Source organism: Felis catus, chromosome D3, assembly GCF_018350175.1.
Source record: "Felis catus isolate Fca126 chromosome D3, F.catus_Fca126_mat1.0, whole genome shotgun sequence".
Lineage (NCBI taxonomy): Eukaryota > Metazoa > Chordata > Mammalia > Carnivora > Felidae > Felis > Felis catus.
The window spans coordinates 75,672,742-75,689,987 of NC_058379.1; the positions used below are offsets into that span (position 1 = coordinate 75,672,742).

Below are 17,246 nucleotides of genomic sequence, written 5' to 3' on the forward strand. Positions count from 1 at the left end.
ATTTATTTTGAGAGAGAGCATGTGCAGGTAGAGGAGGGGTAGAGGGAGGGCCAGAGAGAGAAAGAATCTTAAGCAGGCTCCATGCCCCCAGCGCAGAGCCCAAATGCAGAGCTCGAGCTCACAACTGTGAGATCATGATGTGAGTCGAAGGACGCTTAGCCGACTGAGCCACCCAGGCGCCCCAGAAATGTTTATCTTTTTAACACTACTCTCTGGAAAACAGCAGTGTAAGCCTTTAGTAAAATGCTACGGGCTATTCTCCTTGAACAGTAGGGATAGAACTGGGAGGAGGGGGGCTGCTGTGGCACCTGTGTAGACAGATCAGCTGCAGCTCAGTTCCTGTCAGTGGTGCCGTGTGGAATTGTGGACCTAGTGTTGCCTTATCTTCTGATTTTTCAAGAGGGCTGAAAATACAGATTTTTATTTAAAACCCTCCCAGTTTTTCAATGCTAGTGACTAATCTAAATGTCTTCAGAGTCAGTACTATGCTGAATGCATAGTGGCACATCCAGAGGGACCGTCGGAAGGGTTTGAAGCAGAGGCAACCGGATCACATACTCCATTTTGGAAGTTCGCGGCTACAGAGGATGAAATGAAGAAAGTTTGTTCTGTGAGGCCTCAGTGAAGGTTCAGGCAACAGTTGATCGGGACTTAAAAGGAATCTGTGGTGGCCAAGTGAAGAAAAGGGGTAGGAAGCATGATAGAGAATAAGTAGATTCTGATAAGCCTTAAAATACAGTATCTACCCTTCTCAAAGTCAGCATATATAGTATATACACTTAAGTATATATACTAAATTACAATATAAAGTGATGCCATAATGAAAAAGTAAAAGCCACATTTTCTGGAAAAAAAAAAATTCAGAAAGGGATGGGCTGTGTATAAACTGGTGGAGAAGATAGTCATGTAAGATAAAGATTTAGGAGGTATCTGACTGGCCCAGTTGGAGCACGTGGCCCTTAATCTCGGGGTTGAGGGTTCGAGCCCCATGTTGGGTGTGGAGATTACTTTAAAATCTTTAAAAAAAAAAAAGATTTAGGTTAGGCGTAGAGAGGAATTTCTAAAGTAAAGGACTTGTGGAATTGTTGGAAATATTTAATAGGATATTTCATCTACAAAGTAATAGCAGCCACAAAAGATGATTTATTTTTTTTAATGTTTATTCATTTTTGAGAGAGAGAGAGCGCGCAAGCGAGCACTTGTGAGTCAGGAGAGAGGTAGGGAAAGAGGGAGACACAGAATCCAAAGCAGGCTCCAGGCTCCAGGCTGTCAGCACAGAACCCTACCTGGGGCTTGAACCCACAAAACTGTGAGATCATGACATGAGCCGAAGTTGTACGCTTAACCGACTGAGCCACCCAGGCGACCCAAAAGAGGCCTTAATTTAAAGAACTTACTATTTTGTATAAGAAGACATCCAGAAGTAGCTCGTAAAGTGAGCAGCTCAGTGGTATGGTCAGGGACCCCAGTCTTTCCGTCTCTCTGTTTTGCTGCATTCGGTGCGTTGGTCTTAGGCTAGACGGCCACCACAGACCTAACCACCTATGCAGAGAATACCATCCAGAGGCAGTAAGGAGAAACTTTTAAAGTAAATACCCCCCCTGAGAAAACCTTGTGTCTCAATTGACCAGAATTGTATCACATGCCCATTTTTAAACCTGTTGCTGGCAAAGTAAACAGAATTCTCATGACTGACTCATTGAAATTCATCCCTGAGATAACAAGGAGGCTATCATCCTCCCTGAGCACAGGGTTTTAGTCTTAGGAAGGCAACCAACCTCTTTAAACGAGTGTCCTTACCTGTAAAGCGGGAATAATTTTAGGTCTTCTTGAGGATTAGTTGAGCTAACGTATGTAAGATATTTAGTGTCATGACATTTTAAGTGTTCAGGAAATGGTAGTGGTTGAGATGGCTAATAGTCATCTTTGAAGGTTCGAGTTTCTGAGCTCGAAAGAGACTTTAGTCTTGTTTTAGGAATAAAATTCTTGGGGCTCCTGGGTAGCTCAGTCGGTTAAGCGTCTAACTTTGGCTCAGGTCATGGTCTCACGGTTCATGAGTTTAAGCCCTGAGTTGGGCTCTGTGCTGACAGCTCAGAGCCTGGAGACTGCTTTGGATTCTGTGTCTCCCTCTCTCTCTGTCCCTTCCCTGCTTGTATCTGTCTCTGTCTCTCTCTCAAAAATAAATGAACATTAAAAAAAAGTTTAAGAATAAAACTCTTGAGGAGTGTGTGGGTAGCTCAGTCAGTTGGGCATCTGGCTCTTGGTTTCAGTTCAGGTCATGATCTTACGGTCTGTGGGTTTGAGCCCCATGTCCGGCTCTGCACTGGCAGTGTGAAGTCTGTTTGGGATTCTCTCTCTCTCTCTCTCTCTCTCTCTCTCTCTCTCTCTCTCCCTCTCTCCCCCTCTCTTTCCCTGCCTCCCCCCCCTCCTTCCCTCCCCCTTCCTTGCTCTCTCTCTCGCTCTCCCTCTCTCTCAAAATAAATATAAATAAACTTTAAAAAAAAAAAAAGAGAAAGAACTCTTGAGTCACCTGGCTGGCTTAGTCGGTAAAGCATATGACTCTTGATCTCAGAGTCATGAGTTCAAGCCCCGCCCCACATTGGGGGGTAGAGTTCACTTTAAAAAAATAAATAAATAGATAAAAAAAATTTTTTTTTTAATTTAAAAGAATAAAACTCTTAATAGGAAACATTTTAAAACGAGCTGGACTAATATAAAATTACCCTAAAAGAATCAACTTTCCCTTTTATTCCTGTAGGAACAATGAGCTGGGATAAAAAAGTACAGGATAAGCCTCAAGAGATCTGGTGCTGTTCTTTCCTATGTACTGTCCAAAGTAAGGGCCCTTCCCTTCACTGCACTGGAAGGAGAAGATTGCTCTTGATTACCTCACACTGCCCCTCCGTCCTCCCAGCTCAGCTGACTTGTGCTCCTGCTTCAGACTGCTGCTAAGCACTTGAAGACAGAGTAGGTGCTTAGACATAACTCTCATTTATTCGAATGTTTAACTACTTAGGTAATTCTGCCGTTCCCCAAAGTTACATCTTAATGTAGAATATTCATTAATACCTTGAAAGGCCCTGAAACGTCCTTTAAAAGGAATTTCGGGAGCAAGTAAACATTTGTGTAAGCCCACCACACCAAATTAAAAGCTTCTTTCTCACATATACAAGAGTGGCCCTTTGTAGGAGAAGGCCAACCAGCTCCCATAAGCCTCTTGAATTTCTCTGGGCGAACACACCAGCATATGGCATTGTTTCTGTGTTGCTGTAATTTATGTAAATGCGTTGTCAGAGATGAATTAAAACTTATAGTTGTAAATCTACAAGGACACAGCTGTAACTCACACAGATTTATCACTTGTGGACGCGTATATCAAGCCTCTGGAATTACTGCCTCTACCATAGACAGAGGTTAAAGAAGAAGGTAACAGCTTACATGCCATTATACATATACAGCAGTTTGTCATTCATCGGTGGTGGTAGGAATACAAAATATAGCAGGTGGACCGTCCTTCACCCAACACCATCTAATCGACAGATTGCAGTAAGAATGCCGAAAGAGAGATCACCAGATGACGAGTCAGAAAACTTCGCCTCACATCCAGTCACTAACTCTGTCACTCAGACTTTTCCAAGCCTGCGTTTACTTGGGCTCAGACTGCTTTTCAAAAACCTGTTAATACCGCCTCCGGCATGCTCTGCATGGTTTTTGCGAGGTGGCCGTACGTTCATTCATTCATTCAACAAATGTTTATTGAGTGCCTACTGTATGTCACTCACTTGTGTTAGGCTGAAAGAAATAATGGAGGCCAACATCCTTATTTTTGGCCAAAAAGCTAAGGGAGGTCAGAAAGATGAGGTGCTTTACAGAGGATGTGAAAGAGCTTTTGGAAAATTGTGAAATGCATACAAGGGGAAATCATTATTAATTGTAAGACAAAGGCAGTATCTCCTTTATATGATGTGTGTGCTTAGTTCTCCTGATGTTCACACCTGCCTTGGAGTTCCTTTTATATACAACTTCACTCGCACTGTTTTAGCATTGTTCTTCCTAAACCAGGTGACATATCAGAATCACGTAGGAAATTTCAAAATGGATTTTCCCTACCTCAGACCTCTGAATGAGATTCTCTAAGGCAGGGCCCTAGATTTCTACATTTTTATAGAATACTGGCAAGTAGTTCTAAGGCAGACTGGAGTTGAGAACCTCTAGGTTTACTGACTGAAAGGGCAGATTATATGAGGAACAAAAAATATGTGAATTTTTGTGAATTAATATTTTAAGTCCACAGGGCCTGTAAAATTAATTTAAAAAAATAAAAACTTGCATCATATAGACTAAAATGGAGACTTAGGATGGCCTTAGTGGAATTTGATTTGTGTGGGAGGTATCACCATGGAAAAGGCAGTGTAGCAATATTAAAGGTTTAGGGGAGAAAAACCAGTCATAATCCCCCCCACAAAGATTTTACACTTATATATTGCTTATTCACATGTATAGCAACTTGTAGATGTTTGTAGTCATGGTCTATATTTCCCTATATTTGCTTTGAAATATAACATAAAATTATAATGTTTTAGTTTATGCGGTTTTAGTTAACTCCTTTCTGTGTAGAAATTTCTCTTATCATCTTGAGCTGAGCTGAGGCCAGAATCCCTAGATTTTCATATTGCATTTGAGAATTTTCCTGTTACGTTAGGCCATCCCACCCTGACAGAACATGAAGCAGCTACTCTTAGGTACACAGATAGCCTCATTTTCTCCCCACAGTGCCCTTTTTGATGACTTTTCTGTTCTTCAAATTACAACAGAAGGGAGCCCCTACCAGATAAAATCACTAACTGAAAGTGTACTTACGGAAGTCATCAATATCTTATTAACCCCTTATAGCTTTGCCCCTAATTGGGAGTTTTCTCCAGTTACTCCAGTACAACACACAATTCAAGAGTTTTCTGTCTCTGGATAGCTCTCATGATATAGTAGGATCTTTTCTGTTCATGATAAAGTAGGATCTTTCCATTCAAATAATTTATTAATTTAGTAGATATTAAGAATTTACTGTGTATCAGCTACTATGTCAGTGCTGCAAACTACTGAAATAATATATTTCTATTTAATGGTTATGAGGAAACTAATGCCTCCTCTAGAAATAGAAGTTCATTCTTAGCTACCTTGCTTTTCTAAGTGGTGAATCCAGTGAAATTCCCAGGATGAGTCACTTCCACATATGGGGAAAACACTCACTAAGCATTTAGTTTGTCAGTATGTCCTTAATAATATACTAAAAGGAATTCTATATCAAGAAGATTTTATAGCAGAGCAACAAGAGACAAGACTAGGCCAGAGCTAGGTCACAGAGGCCCTTGTGTCATGATGAGAAATTATGGTATTATCCTAAATGTAGTGGGAAACTATTAAGGGTTCTAAGCAAGTGACTTGATCTGATTTAACTGGTGTGTGGGGAACGAATTGAAGGAAGACAAAAGCGGAAATGGGAAGACCACTTACAAGGCCATCCAAAGGTATTTCAGGCTAGAGATGACAACAGTCTAGACTGGAGGGAGGATCGTGAAGATAGAGAAAAATGAACCGATTTGAGACGGATTTGAGAGAGCGAAGTTTTGAGGATGATTTCTAGGTTTTGGTTTGAGCAACTGCATAGCTAGGGAACACTGGAAGAGGAGCAGATTCGTGGAATAAGGAGCGGTAGACAATTGTGTTTTATGCTAATTTTGAGGAGCCTAGTAAACATTCACGTGGAGCTCTTACATGGCTTTAGAGACAAACAAGTAGACATCATTGATACGTTCATGCGTTTACAGCCGTGGCTGTGGACAAACAGACCGTGATAAGAGAAGCTTGGATAGAGTGAGGAGGGATGGGACAAAGTCCTAAAAAAAGGTCACCATTTAGGGATGAGATGGAAGAGGTGCATCTTGCAAAAGCATGAGAATGGGTGGTTGGAGGGCATGAAGAAAAGCAGAAGACTGTTGTGTCTTAGATACAAAAAGAGGAGAGTGTCTCCTGGAGGAAAAGCTACTGAAAGGTCAAGAAAGGTGACAATTACTTGAAGCCCATCAGATTTGGCAACAGAAGGTCACTGGTGACTCTAAAAAGTAGCGTCAAGTGCCGTGGTGGGGCTGGAAGCCTGACGGCAGTGATGCCATGAGCAGCCAGGCTTGCGTAGACCACTCTTTCAAGAAGCTTGGTTGGAAAAACGAGAGAGAAGAGACATAGCGAGGAACAAATGTGACATCAAGAGAGTTTTGCTTTTCAAGATGTTTCTCTTTTTTTAATGTACTATAGAATATTTGACTTTTTAAGGGTAACACCTGACCCATGGTTTACCCAAGTGAAACATTTAGCAGTAGAAAAGGGTTTAAAACAGGTATGAAAGATGCTGTTTTGGATTGACCATGGAGAGAACACTCCTACATGTTTAATGCCAACCTAGAGAGAACACAGGTGGCATGAGATCTATGCTAATGAGAAACGAAAGACCATTCAGACAGGCCTTTGAAGCCACAGACTAAGACGAAGAGCAATACCTTCGTATCTAACTTTAATAAGGGACATTTGCCCAGGGATTTCAGAGACATGTTACTAATTTGGTGGATTTCAAAAGCATACAGCTTCTGAGTATTCTTAAATGAAATTATTCAACAATCCTGTGCCTCTAGGATTAAAGGGCCTATGTTTTCTCTAAGGATGGAGCGCTATTGGCTATATATTTGACTTACCAAATATATTTAATATAAAGATAGCATGGCCATAGCATTCTTTTCATATTAGCGAGAAGGGTTTCATTTTGATAAGCATAGTTTTTAGAGGTTTTCTCTTAATTTTCTCCAGACAAGAGAGGTAGGTTCAGGGTTCAGTTTGCGTTTCTGAATTTCCACCAAGATGCAGGTGGCCTCCTAGGCTTGAGCTGTTTTGTTTTTTTTTTTCCTTATGGTTTAGCCATCTCACCAAAGAAAGAGCTTCACTCTGATTTTTCACCTTTTCCATAAAGCAAATAGAGAGCTGTTTACAACAGCCTTTGTCTGGCTTTGGCATTGATTTTAAATCACCTGGATTGATCATGTGGTTATGGGACTTTAGAAAATCCCACCAAACACCAAAGCCTCTAAACACAATTAGAATTGAGGGGTTTTTGATCTGCTAGCATAATGTCTATAGGAGTCCATTTTAAATTATCTTTAACTTCTGCTCAGGTTAGGTGGGAAAAAGCACTGTCCTAATGCATGGTGTCTGGGGTTTTGTAGGTGCTCTCAAGCACGTAGAAACGTTTCTAGTTTTCAAAATGAGGAAGCAGCTAAAATCTGTCTCGGAGTGTTTCACTGCCTAGGCAGTTTCCTCAGCCAATGAGAGGAAGATATGCAAATCAGCCAGCTGTCCGGTCACACACTCCTGGTTCGCAGGACCACGCAGGACTCAGGCAAGCTGATCTCAACCAGATTTGACAAAGAGGTGGAAGGTCTAAAATGAAATAGGTCAACACAGATTCTCTAATAATAGGTAGATGTGAAGGGACGAAGAGGGATCCCACAGGAAAGCTGCTTTCTAAAGACTGCTGATATCCCTGCTTTTCTTTTCAGATTTCTCCTCATCAGTGGCACCTGTGTCTGAACCTTCTTATCTGCTGACGAAACACTTCCTATTTTCCATTAATTACCTTTTAGATTATTTCTAGAAGATCGGCGTCTAACAAAGTAAATATTTATAAGGATTCAAACTGCTTTAAGAAACCGACTTTGCCTTTCTTATGGGAGGTATTTTTCTAAGGCTTGTTATAGTACCTCAATTTTGTTGTCATGGTGACTAGATAATAGAATATAACTTTTCAAAAATGAAAACCTGCTTTTAACCAGATCCTTCCAACCAAGTAGTCATAAATATAGAGTTTAGAGTGGACAATTTATGCTCAATTTCTCTCCTAGCTAAAATCAAAATTTACTTTACAGATACCCGCTTTCAATAATTAAACACACACACACACACACACACACACACACACACACACACACACACAGAGTAAACTCCCTGCCAGTCTCCTAATAGTAAAACATAGTAAGCACCAACAAAGACATTGTTGTTTTTGAATCCATATTCTTTCTAGTTAAAAAACACATGTGCCCAGAATCATCATAATTTTGGAGTATTGTTATGGTAGCGCCTTAATAAACAGTATACTGTTTTCCTCAATATCTGTACATAATTGTCAGTGGATAAAGAAAAAGAAACAGGAAAGTCTCTTGTCAATAGCCTGAAAAAATAACATTCTTTTGAAGTGTGATTAAAATCCTGTAAGAGATCAGCGCTTTGTTTCCTAAATTCACTCACAAGACTTTTTACACAATTGTTGTTTTTCTTTTTTAATATTCTTTTGATGTTATAACAATAGAAACATATTGCAATCATTCCTATAACATTATGTTGGAGGAATGTTTACAGTATTTCATGCTTGAGCTAGTGCACATTTTAATGCTTAAAGATGTTATTTTATCTGTTAGAAAAAAAAGCATTGATTGCAAAAAAAAAAAAAGGAAAGAAAGAAAGAAAGAAACCTCAAAATGCTTTCCACTGTGCTTTTTTTCTTCCAGCAGATTTTCTCCATGTTTCAAGAAAGATGGCTTTACATAGTAACTTAGAAATAACACCTAATGATTAACAGAATGATGGATGTGACGAATCACCTTTTTCTTGAGAAATAATAAATCAACATATTCCTACCCATAAATTTTTACTGAAAAATGAAATATTAGCAGCATATATTTAACGAGGTGTCAGATACACTGTCGACCAAATGTTGCCCTCATAACCAGTAGACTACCTTAAAATGTAAAACCAGTTACATTTTTTTATTACAACTAAAGTAATTCAAATATAATTTATAATTTTCTAAATTTAGTAGACTTTTACTCCTTGTTTTTACTCGTCTAATCATAAGCATGGACATGATCTGCTTGAGCATTATCAATATTAGACCCCAAAGTTAAGCAAATAAAACCTCCTGATGTAGAGGTTTTTACTCATGAAATTTTTAGTTAGGCTTTAATTTTAGGATTATAAACTGAAATATTCAAAAGAGTTGCCCTTTTTATCCTTAAGTGGTTCCCCCTGGCCCCTGTTTAGGTAGCATTTTTTTTTTCCCCTTCCTCTGGTTTTATTTTTAGGCAGTCTTTATATTGAATTCTGTTTGGATTTTCTGGAAGCTTATTTGAAGGGTGAATTTGTGAATACAAATTGATTGTTAGTTGCACAGCAAGTTTGCTTTATTTCCATTTTGGGGGTGTTTTTTCTTGAGTAGCCATAGTGTATGATGGGAAGTGGAGCAGGGCAGTGTCCTTCCCCTGGCTGTATTGATTTGCCCTTCAGCTGTGTGCAGTGCAGAGAGAACCTCAGGCCTTGTTGTTGATTATCTACACAGTGTCTCTGGGAGCATTATTGACCCATTGCCGCTGACTGCCTGTGGCTCTTGATTTTTCACACCGTCTCCATGACACTCATAATAAAACATACTATCTTATTGCAACTCAGCTCTGGGAGCCAACTGATTCAGCCGTAGAATACCACAGTGTTTCTAGAGAACATTTATTGTATGTGGGGTAAAGTGTTGTAGCAATTTTAGGATTCTGTCTTGTATAGTTTTAATAGCTACCTCTAAAGCAAGATTCCACACACACTATTACATTTTTATTGTTTTAAGAAAGCCAATACTAGCTTTGCCTGTATTGTTAACAGGAAAATTTGCCTTATTAGTACAAAATTAATTTTAGAACATTGACATAATGAAAGGAATATTCTGTTTTAACATTAGGCTTGATGTGTGGCTATAATATTCATTTTCAAAACTAAATTTTGAAATATATTACAAGGATTATGCTATAACTTGTACTACAGTAAATGATAGTTTTTTTTTTTTTCAGATTTCTGATTGTATTTGAATAACATGCTCCTAATTTACTATTTCCAATGTATTCTCCAGAGTACATTTTAACTTCTGGTAGGGTATCAAGTTATAAGAAATGACATAACATCTTTCTTCTTAGTTATCTTGGAAGACTTTTTAAAATTTAGGCTGTAATTAATAGAAAATGGATTTCTTTGAGCATATTTTTTTTGTTTAGTATTGGAGGTTTCATATTTTTTGAAATACCAGATTATTTTAATTTTTATTTCCTGTTTTTTCCCAATCCACAGTTAGCATTAACAATTCCTTAGTATCTTAGTGTTGATTGGTAGTGTAGTGTTTCAAGAAAACTCCCAGAGATCCTGAGAAATAGGTTTTGATTCTGTTAGTACAGAGAGAATAAAATGAACGTGTTTCTTAAAGATACTTTAAATAGTTTAACCCACTGTAAGTACTGTTATGAATATAAATGGTAAAATAGTTCAGAAGAAAACAATTACTTTTGCCAGAAGTATCTGGACATTTTTATAGAAAAGATAAGTCAAAGCAAGAGTTTCAGGTTAGGTTAATATTGTTGGCCACATTTTGTTAAAGTTGTTTAAGAGTGTTTTCATTAGTCAGAACAAACTAAAATTTCTTTAACAAGCCTATTTTTAATAAATTCAGATTGGGAACCTTATAATAAAGCTAATTTATATTCATATGCGTCCAGTTTCACAAATTCCCTGAATTAGAGGATCTTTCAAAAATGTTTGCCATAAACCTGTTTAACAGTATGTTCAAATTAATAGTGGCTTACCACTGGAAAAAATGTTAGTTTGTTTAAAGTTCAGTGAGCTTTGCCTTTTAATTTTTTAACATTTCGAAAGCATAATTCATTTGCATGGGTGGATTTAGTTTGTGTTTTCTTGTTTTATCAAATCTAAATGTATGCTTTTTAAAGTACCAAATTGTCATAAAATAAGAGCTTTTTAAGTAAAGTTTTTAGCAAGTATTGTTTTGGGCTGGTGGAGGCATAGAGCACGGCCTCAGTAGACTGCCTCCGACAGCGCACAAAACCCCGAGCAACTAAGTTGTCTCTAATGAGAGCTGTGTTGTTTCTCAGCTCATTTATTTTGGGTTTATGGCCTTTCATGTAAATAGAAGCCGATGGCGGAAAATCTGAGGAAAAGCATCCCGCTTCTCATCCCTCCAAATGAGGGATGTATTCTATAAAATTAAAAAATTAATTCTCCATGATTCTTCATTCCACACCTCAGTGTTTGGACATGTGATGAGGATCCACGTGATAGAATCTCTCTGACTCTCAAACAGAGGCGTTTTTCAAATCTGGGGACCCAGGCATAGGCAATATTTCATTCACCTCCGGGTGGCGGGGAAGAACAGAGTACATTGGACCCATTGTTATGCAAGCAGTGGTCGTCCACAGCCAACTTTTACTTATGTGGACTTAACACCCACAGTAGGGCAGGTTTGAATTCTGTGTTGGAGTCAAGTATCAAGTTTACAGTAAACCTTGGTCACCGTGGTTTTTCACCGTCCCACCTGATGGTTTTTGATAGCTTGAGGTTTGTGTTCCGCTTAAGCCGGAGTATTTCAGTGTGTCTTTGGGCATTCAGACCACTTTAAAGTGTACATAAGGCTTCCTCTAACCAAGTCATAGTTATCAGGTACTGCAAAGGTTAAGCCTTATCATCGGCACCAAAAAAAAAAAAAAAAAAAAAAAAGGTGAGGTTTCATCAAAAACTTCCATCCTCACAACCTTTCGACCACAATTTGATGATTATTATTGATTATTTCACAGCCTTTCACTCACGCTCTGCCACTGCGGCCAGCCCTGATATACAGATAGGGCTGCAGTCCAGCTAAAATAAGACTCCATCTTGATAATGGACTGAGATGAGATACTGTTATTTGATAAAGATAATTGATGTTTCACAGTGAATTGGAAAGCAGCTTCAAGTGCACCGTATTTGGAGCTATATTCTATCCACAAATATGGCAGTGGTTTATAAAAATAGAACAAAAGAACTAAAGCTAAATATTTGGATGTGGCTCATTTAGAACAATTGGTGCTGTGCTTTTGTTTTATTTTGTTTTGATGTTTGATTATTTAAAGTTCCACTCGGGGGGGGGGGGAGGTAAAAATTGGAAGGGGCATATCGTGTTATTTTTCCTCTCCTGTTTCAGGTTAGTTTGTTAAAATCTTACATGGCATGGGTGTTATTGATCAGCTCCCTAGCAGACCTAATACCTAAATTCTGTGTTTGGATTATGATGAATCACTGTCACACATAAACCGGGTATCTTAGGTCAGAGTTAAATTTCACGTTATCATTAATTTCGCGAACATTTTACATGCTGTATGAAAACACAATTTAAATTATTGATCATCAACATCATGTCTCATGGCAAAGGCACTTCGAATAATCTGGGAATGCAGGTTGGGCTTCTCATTTATTATTAACAGATTTCTCCAAATATAATATATAACTCACTGTATGTGTGTGTTCATCATGCTCCCCTTCCGCCACCAGGTTTAAGTTGATTAAGGTATCATTCGTCTTAGGTACTGTTCATCCGATTTCTTTTTGTCTTATCACCTTCGTAACCCCTAATTAAGCAATAAGGCTTGACAGGGAGTATGGTTATCATGAGATAATGACACCCCAAGTGTGTTGTGAGGCACAAGGTTCAGCTGAGTGCTTCTAAACCTCTAGGGGTGTGATTATCTCCTGATAAACATGCCACGTTGCGGCTCGTTGATACCATCGTTGCATATCCACCACTGCAGTTGGGGTAGAATTGACACTTCCTCGCCCACCTTCTTACCCATCCAAATTGTTGATTTCATAAAGTTATTTATTGGTTCAGATCTCAGACTTACAAACCAAACTTGAACCCATAAGCTTTCATTTTATTGTTTAGATAGAATCAGTTGACTTGCAAGTATATCTTTGAACAAAATAGAGATTAACTTGTTTTTTTCAAGGCAAAGTTTCTTCTGAAGAAAGATTGCATAGAGAAAGCAAATGAATTTTTTGATGTTGTCATTTTTCAGCCATTAGCAGATTGCATGCCAATAAACGGTAAAAGATTAGGCATGCATGCATGTTCGTGTAAATGAAGGTATTAACTAGTTGAAAGTTGTGTAGGAAATATTAATTGGATTTGGGGTTTGGAAAGTCTCTTTTAGCTTATCTCTTGTCACTGTCACAGTTAAAAATAGACCAGTGCAGGAGGAAGAGAAATAATAATTTTGAAACTTTATTTTAGTTCAGATGTCTGGTGAATTGATAATATCTCAGGGAAGAATAATTTTTATTTTCTTGAATAGGCCCTAATCTCGTATTTAAAAGGAAAAATGGGATTATCTACAGTAGTGTTGACCTGTTAAAGGGAAGAAGAGACCACCTTTTAGATCATCTGCCTTCTTAGGAGCGTGTATGTGTACATACTGTTGTCGTGTGAAAAAGGAGAAATAATGAAAATACCATGGCTAACTTTCGAATATTGTTAGTATGAATGTAAGTTAATCATTTCTTCTAAAACAAAACTGCTCACTAGAACTTTGTACGATGAAGAAAATGTCCTGTAAATTGGTGTTTTCCAAGACAGTAGACATTTAGCACAGCTAATAAGACTGAAGAACTGAATTTTTTTTAATTTAATTTTCAATTCATTTAAGTTTAAATAGCTGCATTTGGCTGATGGCTAATATATGGGATGGCATAGTTCTAAAGAAAAAGACAAAATCCATGAAAGTTAGTCATTCTTGAGCACCTCTTACAAATTATTGAGAAATCAATGACTTTGTGGCTTAAAAGAGTATTTTCTAAGTAATTAATCTATTTTATGAACTTTTTAAGAATGTGTAAATAATACCTGTAAAAGTCTATTAGTTTTATAAAGATCTAAAATTCTCCTTACTAGAACTTCTACTATTTTGTTTCCAACTCATATTCAGTTTTTCTAAAATTCCTGTCCAGTAGTTAAATATTTGCTGCATTGCTCAAACTATGAGTCTAGTTATAAAATTTCAGTAATAGCTTTCCTGGCAAAGTGAAACACTGTAGGGAGAATTTCTATCAACCAAAAATGCTGAGACTTTTTGTGCCTATTTATTAAATGACCTAATCCTTGATCATACCATATCGTTTTATTTATCATATAGAGAAAATGGTTTTTTTCATAATAAGAATTATACTGTCCAAGTTTGCCTTTATTCTTAGTCCTATTTTGAAAAGGTCCAGAATATTGGTTAACCTTTGAATGCTCTGTTGGTGAGCCCAGGCTTTATCATTTTCATAGCTTAATTTGTTCATTCTTAAAACAGCTTTGGATTTTAAGCTAAAATATTTACCAAGCCCTAGTCTATATGTCAGTGTCCTCTAAGAAAGCAAACAGGAACATGTAAAACTAATGTCTTTCTTTAAGTGGAATATAAACATTTTTTTTAGCTTATTTATTTATTTTGAGAGAGAGAGAGCATGAGCAGGGGAGGGGCAGAGTGACAGGGAAAGAGAGAATCCCAAGCAAGCTGCATTCTGTGAGCACAGAGCCTGACGTGGGGCTTGAACTCACGAACCGTGAGTCATGACTTGAGCCAAAACCAAGAGTCGGATGCTTAACCGACTGAGCCATGCAGGCACCCCAGAAAATAAACATTTATTAAGCAGAGCAGATAATGATTATTTTTGTTGCTATATAATATTTGTATTACTTGTTTTTTTTAATATGATCAGAGCATCCCGAGCAGAAAACCGTAAATCAAATTGCCCATACGTAAAAGCACAATATTTGGCATTAAGTCAGTGAAACCAAAGGGGCATGTGAGATGAAGACCCAGGGAACCCTCTTTCATTATGTGAACTGCATTGCCATTCATGGCAAATAAAACTAGATTCGCAACAAAGTCCTAGTGAGGTCTGTAGTTGAATAGCCGGGAAAGCAGCAGAAGATGCCTCCATTATAGTCGGGAGGGAGAACTTTCCTTCTCTTCCACGTGGCAGTCAGAGGACTAGAGGGGCTCAACTGTGGGCGAAAAGCACATTTGGGAATCCTTTTGCTTTTCTGGATCTCTGGTGAGAACCAACACTTTTACATTTCAAGGAAGTGATTTTTTTTTTTTTTTTTCTAAGGAAGTGATTTTAAAATAGAATATCCTACAGCTGAGGTCGTATGATTTCTAAGGTTTTCTTGAAAACTATATGGGAAGGGGAAGAGATGATAGATCTGGGTGAAGTAAAATTAGCCATGAATTGATCCTTGTTAAAGCTGGTGAAGGGTACATAGAGGTTTATCATACTATTCTGTCTGCTTTTATGCGTGTTTAAATTTCCCATAACAATTTTATTTTTTTTTAATTTTTTTTTTCAACGTTTATTTATTTTTGGGACAGAGAGACAGAGCATGAATGGGGGAGGGGCAGAGAGAGAGGGAGACACAGAATCGGAAACAGGCTCCAGGCTCTGAGCCATCAGCCCAGAGCCTGACGCGGGGCTCGAACTCACGGACCGTGAGATCGTGACCTGGCTGAAGTCGGACGCTTAACCGACTGCGCCACCCAGGCGCCCCCCCATAACAATTTTAAATATAAACAACGATAAATATTGGGTTAGTATAAATATTAATAATACTAATAATAATACTCGTGAGGTAGGATTTACTCCTTCCATGGTTATTCTACTTTAAACTCTTTCTGGTGCTCAGGCTCATCCTTCACCAGGCTCCCCTGCAATCTCTGTGCTTAGGCCACACTAACTTTTTTTTTGGGGGGGGGCACTCTAATGTCTTCTCCTCTCTCATACCCCAGAACCTTTGCACATGCTATTTCCTCATGGAGGTCCTCTCTTCTCTACCCCACATATCCCATCTCTCTCCTTCACTTAAATTAACTGCTATCCTCACTTGTTTCTAAACCCAGTGGCCACTTGCTAACTCACAGACACACCAGACTGTACTGTTGGAGACTAGACCAATTCTCATTCAGTTCAGTGCCCACCCAGAGGTGCAGTCACTCACCTCCTATTCTCCTGAGATTAAAATCAGGGCATATCCTTTTCTCAGCCTTGGGCTTAACACATCATATGAAGATTGTACCGCCTCTTCCTTGCTGCCCTAGTCCTCCTGCTTTGTTTTATAAATCGTGGGGGAGAAACTGGTCGAATGAGATTTGAATTAATTTGGGAGAGATGAGGGACCATGATAAAGTAGAAAGTGCCCGCTTCACTGGAGGGCGGGGGTAAAGAACCGTAAACATTTCAGACATCAAATGGACCAAACACAGCAAGTGTGCAGGCCATACTGGGCCTACGGGCAGTCTGCAATTGAGGGCAGAAGCATGAGCGGTGATAGGGTGAGAAAGAAAAATCTGTTTCTATTGAACTCTCAGTGTCTCATGCCTGTATTTAAAATGTTTATTAGCAGCCGTCCAAGATATTATTTAAAACGTGAATACCAATACCCTGCTTTAAAATGTGATTCCAGGGGCGCCTGGGTGGCTCAGTCAGTTAAGCGTCCGACTTCAGCCAGGTCACGATCTCACGGTCCGGGAGTTCGAGCCCCGCGTCAGGCTCTGGGCTGATGGCTCAGAGCCTGGAGCCTGTTTCCGATGCTGTGTCTCCCTCTCTCTCTGCCCCTCCCCCGTTCATGCTCTGTTTCTCTCTGTCCCAAAAGTAAATAAAAAACGTTGAAAAAAAAATAAAAAAAAAATAAAATAAAATGTGATTCCACAAACCTCTAAGAGGAACAAAATATTAATGGACAGAGAGGATCCCCTGTTGCAGTTCACCTTCTCATTATAAGTTCATGTATAATTCAATGCCACGTTCAGACTAGTCGTGCCTTTCAAAACATACCATCGTTTATGTTATAAATATATCTTGCCAGATTTTTAACATTTTCCATTTGTTTTAATTAATCATATTAAACAATTAAAACTGAAGCCATGAGGCCTGCTCAGTGTAAAGTAACCTCAAGCCCATGTTGTTTAATTTTGTAAAGCACCCATAATGAAAAAGAATAATTCAGCTAATCAAATAACAACTTCCTTTTTCCTTACCTATCTTGATTAAGGCAGCTGGTATTCTGGCATCACTCCTGCAGCCTGAGAAAGCATTCTAAGCTAGACATACGTCAGTAGCAAAAACGCATTAACGTCAATGCTTTAGAGCCAGGAAGGTGGGGATGCTTGCCTTCTTTTTGGAACTTGGAATAGTGCACAGCAGCTCAGCATCTTCTAAATTAAAGTTCGGCTATGAGATCAGTGGGGGGGATGGGCAGAATTGGGAGGAGGGAATTAAGAGGTACAGACTTCCAGTTATAAAAT

At 38.6% G+C, this 17,246-nt stretch overlaps 1 protein-coding gene and 1 long non-coding RNA gene across 7 annotated transcripts in view; both read left to right on the forward strand.

Annotated features, from left to right (window-relative positions):
* The window catches only part of WDR7 (WD repeat domain 7), a 354,920-nt gene that overhangs the window by 295,897 nt on the left and 41,777 nt on the right, over positions 1–17,246 (forward strand). The window lies entirely within an intron of this gene.
* LOC123381449 lies at positions 129–11,653 on the forward strand. Its single transcript, XR_006588438.1, has 2 exons — positions 129–688; positions 2,759–11,653. It is a non-coding gene; the product is annotated as an uncharacterized LOC123381449 (long non-coding RNA).